The 6,534-nt window shown below is 35.2% G+C and overlaps 1 long non-coding RNA gene across 1 annotated transcript; it reads right to left on the bottom strand.

Annotated features, from left to right (window-relative positions):
* Positions 3,553-5,196, bottom strand: LOC109829690. The gene is made up of 5 exons (XR_002244117.1): positions 4,765-5,196; positions 4,444-4,579; positions 4,293-4,338; positions 3,949-4,048; positions 3,553-3,867 (listed from the first exon to the last, which is right to left on the bottom strand). It is a non-coding gene; the product is annotated as an uncharacterized LOC109829690 (long non-coding RNA).

The following is a 6,534-nucleotide window of genomic DNA, read 5'->3' as shown; positions in this document are numbered from 1 at the left end:
GCAATTACAAATTTTTTTCTTATTAAAGAAGAAAAAGAAAACATCTCTTAGAAAAAAATCCCCAATGACCCAAAATATGAGACCAACAGGGGAGATATGTGACGTGTCTCACTCCTATTGCATAATGAACTAATCATCATTAATGATGACCAGCTCATTATGTAATAGGAGGGGGACACATCACTTGTCCTCCATTGTTGGTCCCATGTTTTGGGTTCCTGTAGCAAAACAACTCCTAAATACACAACATATATAGCTTGAATTTAGATAATATCCAAATGAGCTTTGCTACAGTGACCCAAAATATAGGACCAATAGGGGGGACAAGTGAGGTGTCCCCTTCTTATTAGATAATGAGTTGGCCATCATTAATAGCCAACTCAGGAATTTTTTGTACACATATCCTTTTGTATTAATCAATGATATTATCAAAGCTTAAGTCTAATCACGTGTTTAAGAATAGCCATCGGTATCAACTATTATTTACAACCTTGTTACAGGAATATCCCATTTTATCTTTTTCGTAATTAACGAAGTCCAAGATCCCAATCCTCTCATCGAAAGGTGAAAAAAAAAATTGTGGAATATGAAATTAGGGGAGTGGAAAATTTTCATTATCGTACGTACTAGAGAAAATTTCACATTCCCTAACTTTGGGGGTTTTGCACATAATCCTATCCTAAACTTAGTTTAGCATGTGTCATTAATTATCATTTCAATAATACTTTGTTTTGTTTGATGTGCAAAAATTTCCCTCCATCGTTACTATAACAAGATACTAGCTAGTAAATTGTTGAGCAGAAATAACATTCTCATGCACAAGATTTTCGTATATAATATACCTATCAACAAACAAAATTCAAATCACAGGGAGAAAATTAATTAAGGGGAAAAAATGGAGGTAACGATGAGATCATGGAAAAAGATGGCAAGCTATTATCACGCAGTATTTTCTAAGAATTCACACGCATACCTCTCATGCATGTTAACTACTCGTCTACGTTCAGATATTTTCATTTTTATACTACAAATATATATGACCGTCAAAGCTCTAGATTTAGTTTTAAAATTCCGCATTTTGTTGTAAATTACCTTTATGTCCCCATCATGGTTATAAACTTGGGTAGTCTCCATCACTAGAGGACCGAACAAGAGAGGGTGCCGGCCTTTTCAGTTGTCGTGAGGCTGTTGGCACAGTGGCATTTCTGTAATTTCAGTTAATACTTGACCCAATTTATAATTGGTTTATTATATATATAAAATAAATATATTTTAACTAATTAATATTTGTATAATCTACAGGCCTACAGCTATAGGACAAAGGGCCCTACACCTTTTTGTCCGCCAGCTTAGGAGACGCTGAGAGGATTTAATTAATATATAATGATTAATAATTTGTGATTATAATTGTTAATTACAATATCACGCTCTTAATCTAATTTAAACCTAGAATTAGACCAATTAGTGAGAGTTAGCAGCCGGTGACAGGAGGCAAATGTTACTTGAATTATTTAACCATCGTATGTCCAATAATTGAGAATTCTATGAAGACTTTTGATTTTTTTTTTTTTTGAAGATTATAAAATAATGAGATGTAACATTTATGAGTTCTCATCTTATGTTGTGATGTGGTTCAACAGTGTTTGAATCTCTTGTTTAGTTAGTTGGTAAGAAACTTCAGAGTAGGAATTACAATATGTTTGTTCATAATTGTTAGAATTGTAATGCTAGTTTTCTATATAAATATGTTTATGTCGATTTTAATTAAGTCAGCTATTTTCCATGATTTAAATTTATATTTTTCATATACATAGTTGGGTTTTAATTTATTCCTTCGTGAGACGAAAAAAATATCCTCAAAGTTAAAGCAATAAAAAACATGAATTGTTAAATCGGTTTTAACTAAAATAATTAACTCATTAGCATTTTAAGATTTTTGGAAGTACCCCCCGGTATAACAATAGATGATCTATGAAAAGTTGCAGATCTCAATCTCATAATTGCTACATAATGGTTTAGATTCTTTAATAGGAAAATATGTTTTTGACTCATATAACAGCAACACCAATGGTCTTAACTATTAAGTCTCTAACGTACATGTTAATTGAACTTAGCCAACACGGCTTCGCCATCTGACATACTAAACCACCCCATAATGGCTTAGAATCAGCTCATGATCGATAACTAAAAAATTGTAGACTCACGATCATCTGGTAACAGAAACTCACGACCATCTTTTTATCCATTGCTCCTTTGCTCGATCAATATGGAATTCCTTTCTCCCCCTCTTTCCTCCTAACATCTGGCCTACAACTACGGAAAAGTTGTTTGTTCTTCACAAAGTTCCTCATATTTGTTCGGATACCAAAGCAATATGGAAGATCTTGTTGCCCTGTGTTTGTTGGTGGATCTGGTTCAGTAGAAACTCTCTTATATTTAAGGAAATTCAGCCAATCCCGCTTATCACAGCTTCTAACATTGCGAGATTTTTCATACTTTGGTCAGGTAATGAAAAGGACAGGACGGCTGGGAGGCTTCGTAAGGCATCTCTCAACCTCGGCTTCCAGGAACTCGCCAAGACAAATGACCCTGATGTCGCTGGTGACAATCTCTCTAACAACACGTAACCCCTGTTGTTTTCTATCTCTGCTGGAAGTTGACGTTTTTTTTGGGTAGATGATACTTTTTGGTTTGTGGCCGCTAGCTGTGTCTAGCACTTTTTATGATTAGCCACTGTCTTTGATGTAATACTATCTTTTACGTTGTGTTTGTTTTCCTTTTGGTCTGTCTATAGTTGCCGGGAATGCTGTAGGTCAAGTGTGGTAGGTGACGACAATGGTCCCCTCCTTACTCACTTTCTCCTATAGTGTTCCTTCAACTAGATCTGTTGTAAATTTCTAAACTTCTTATATTCTATCTATGAACAGGGTACCTCACCCTGTTTTTCAGGCTAAAAAAAAAAGTTTTAAAAACGTAAAGGTACTAGTTGGGTTGCACGTGCAATGAACGTGGTAAATTTTTTAATTTAATATTTTATTATTAATTCATTTCATTTAAACCATGTTTCAAACATGCATATTGATAGAATTTAAAAATTAGAAATGATTAAAAAATGTAGTTACATTTATGTATCAACTAGGTGATAATAGATTGTTTGCATCCTTAATAATAGAAAACAATGAATAATTTTATAAAAGAAGTTTATTTGATATACACCATTGATTTTCAATCAACCTATGCTACCTATATATAGTTATATATAGTTGACAGTAGTCGACCTATTTAATCATAATCATCCTATGTAAATGTTACTAAAATAGTTACATCAATTTTTTTTCTTTAGTCTTACTTATTTATATCTCCTCAAAACAATTAATAGTCATGCAACAAACAGTATAGATACTATAAATATCTATCTTTATCATTGGATATTTTGAGCTTCTGTAGAGTTCACTCTCAGATTGGGATCAAATAAGTTTCTTTTTAGAATGTATTTTAGATGTCGCATAGATCCACTGAAGCTGACTTAGCACAGGCTAAAAACAATGATACTATAACTGTAGGCATCACCACCCATGAGACAAATGTTTGCAACCTGATTTCACTTAGATCATGGAACATAATGATTTATCTAATAGCAACGAATGAAACATAACCATGTCTCAACTGCAACTTAACATGCTAGCTCTTTTGGTGTTCAAACACTACTTTGTATCATCTCTTATGTCGTAATACAAAATCAATAACATGTCAGTGATAGTGCAGAAATCTTGCTCCGGTTGCTTGATGTATGGATTGTTAAAGTTGTTCGAACCTATTAATATTATATGTTGATGAGTTGATTGCAGAGATACATCGATGAAAAACCTACAAGAGAAGCAGCAGCTTGAATTAATTAAAATGAATGATTCAAGTGTTGATCTGCAGAGCATAGTGAAATCAACATACATGGTAGGAGTTGTAGATTTGAATTGGCTCCTGCCACAGTTTATCAGAGTCTTCTGATCCTTTTTAGACACAGAATGAATAAGAGGAATTTTGTCCAATGCTGCAAGATACAAGAGAATTTAGCATTAACGATATTATTAAAAATTAATACGTTTAACAAATTGGAACAAAGAAATTAAAAGAAAAATAAACGAACCATCAGTAATATAAGTTTCCCCCCTCTTCTCTTTCCGTGACTTGTTATGCTAGAAGAAGTTTATGACAACATAAGTCACCTGACTCATTAGAGACATCAGGGGTTTCATCTAGGGCAAGGAATTTCTGCATGAAACAACATAAGTCACCTGACTCATTAGAGACATCAGGGGTTTCATCTAGGGCAAGGAATTTCTGCATGAAACAAATATTTTATTACAGAAATGTCTGGCAAAACATAAGACTTTAGAATATTGAAATGTATGGCTTTATGTATAGAGAGAAGTGGTAAAAGAGAACCTTCAGATTTTGATAGCACTTTTCAAGGTCATCATTAACCAAATCATGGTCAAAAAGACCTGGGCCTCTTCCTTGCTCGAGCTCAGCTTTCGCATTTCTTAGCCTCTTTTGAACTTGTTCCTCAGTTTTTGTTCCCCTACATAAAGCACAACAAGACACAAGTACACTACATAAGATTTATAATATAAGAGAATATATGTCTGTATAGTGAGTTACGCTTTTGAAAACATTCTAAAATCTCTTATATACCGAGAGCGAAGGCGCTTCTCAAGCTCATCAAATGATTGGGGGCAGATAATTACAAAAATTGTGTATTTTTACCTTGCCAGAACCTGTTACTGTTTCAACTGCCTCAATGATCGTGTCATAAAGATTACCATGTACTGATGCAGATTCAAGGAATTTCCCCTCTAGTATGGCTTTCTCCATTAGGCTTCGTTCTGTGAAATGATAGTGAACCCCATTGACTTCTTTCTATCTCAGAGCTCAAGTTGTGTGGCTTACAAAAAACCCAAACATTGAGGGGTATTCTTTCATTAGCTTTGATATCAGAGTTCCCTTGCCGACTCCTGAGGGGCCACTGATTTCAATTGGCTTTAGGCCACTGCCTCTGACTCCCTTACTCCAAGCTACAACTTCATATCAAGCAACTAACTATAAACTGTCAATTTCAAAAAGTCTGAAATACAAGATGAAAACAATATGAAGATGACAAACCTCAAGAAACCAGGTGCAATCATAAAGAGGAGACCCCCCCCCGTAAGGATCAAGATCTGATTAGATCTGATTTTTATTTATAAGAACAGCTGAGTGGCCTTCAGATGAAATGGACTTGGTACCCATGTCACGCCCCGCTTCCCAAAATACCGGGAATCGGGAAGCGAGCAAGCCCGCGACGTATTAGATTGAGAAGAAATATACTCTACTTTTTTTCTCTTTTCTTTTCTTCTCAATCCAATACGCTAAGCGTCTGGAAATAAGTACAATACGAAGTCACAGGTCCCCGATCACACATAGCAAGAATATAAAGACAACCCAGAATAAAAATAGGCATATCATCAATGGTAAATCATCCCAGACATAAAATATGGGTCAAACGTACCCTTATTACAATAACAGTTCAACTAGGAAATAAGAAATACATAGTCCATAATAAAAGGAGATAAAATAACTAAATCTATCATCAAACTAAAGAAAAGTACGGTAAAAGAGTTTTAATATCCAACTACTACTATGAAAGAAAACCACTACGCTTCAGCTGGTTCTTCTACTCCTTCTGCAAGACACCCCTGCTAAGAATCTTCTGGCTACTGTACTATCCCGAACTGAGGCTGCTCATCTCCTAAATCTGACGTACACCTAGAAAATAGGAGTACGTCAGCGTGTGAAACACACGGCAAGATCCCCCAAGGCAGGAACAAATACAATAACAGTAATGATAATATATGCGTGGTCAATGCTATAGCAGAAATAAAAATAGAACATGTGATGATAGTAGTAATAACGATAGAGGTGTACAACTGGAATACTAATAATCAGACGAATCCAAAAATCAACCAAGTAACAAGATCATGCAGGTAGCGATCAGAAATCATCCAAGCAACAAGATCATACAATAGATGGAATTAATATTTAAAAATCTACAACAAGAGACGTAGTACGTCGAGCGAAATAATCCAAACAAGGAAACCCTCATGTATATACCATATGTCTCAAATTGTAGATAACTAAATATTAACTCCAATCTATGTATGAAAAGAACACAACTAGCCATCCTACACAGGTCACTGGTCTACCTCTCACATATAGTCAAAACTCATATTCATGAATAACCGGTTGTTCACAAATCATCCACGCACAACGTTTCACTACCCCCCTCAGACTCACCCCAGTGCTACACAAGAATTTCACTGGTGCGAGCCTGGAAATAATCAACAAGCATAATATCACATCACCTCAGACCCACCCCAACGCTACACAGGAATATCGTTGGTACGAGCCTGGAAATAATCAATAATCATAATATCATATCACCTTAGACCCACCCCAACGCTACACAGGAATATCGTTGGTGCGAGCCTGGAAATAATC

Source organism: Asparagus officinalis, chromosome 2 (assembly GCF_001876935.1).
Source record: "Asparagus officinalis chromosome 2, Aspof.V1, whole genome shotgun sequence".
NCBI classification, from domain to species: domain Eukaryota; kingdom Viridiplantae; phylum Streptophyta; class Magnoliopsida; order Asparagales; family Asparagaceae; genus Asparagus; species Asparagus officinalis.
The sequence above is the reverse complement of the archived record's forward strand: the minus strand, read 5'-3'. Positions and strand labels throughout refer to the sequence as shown.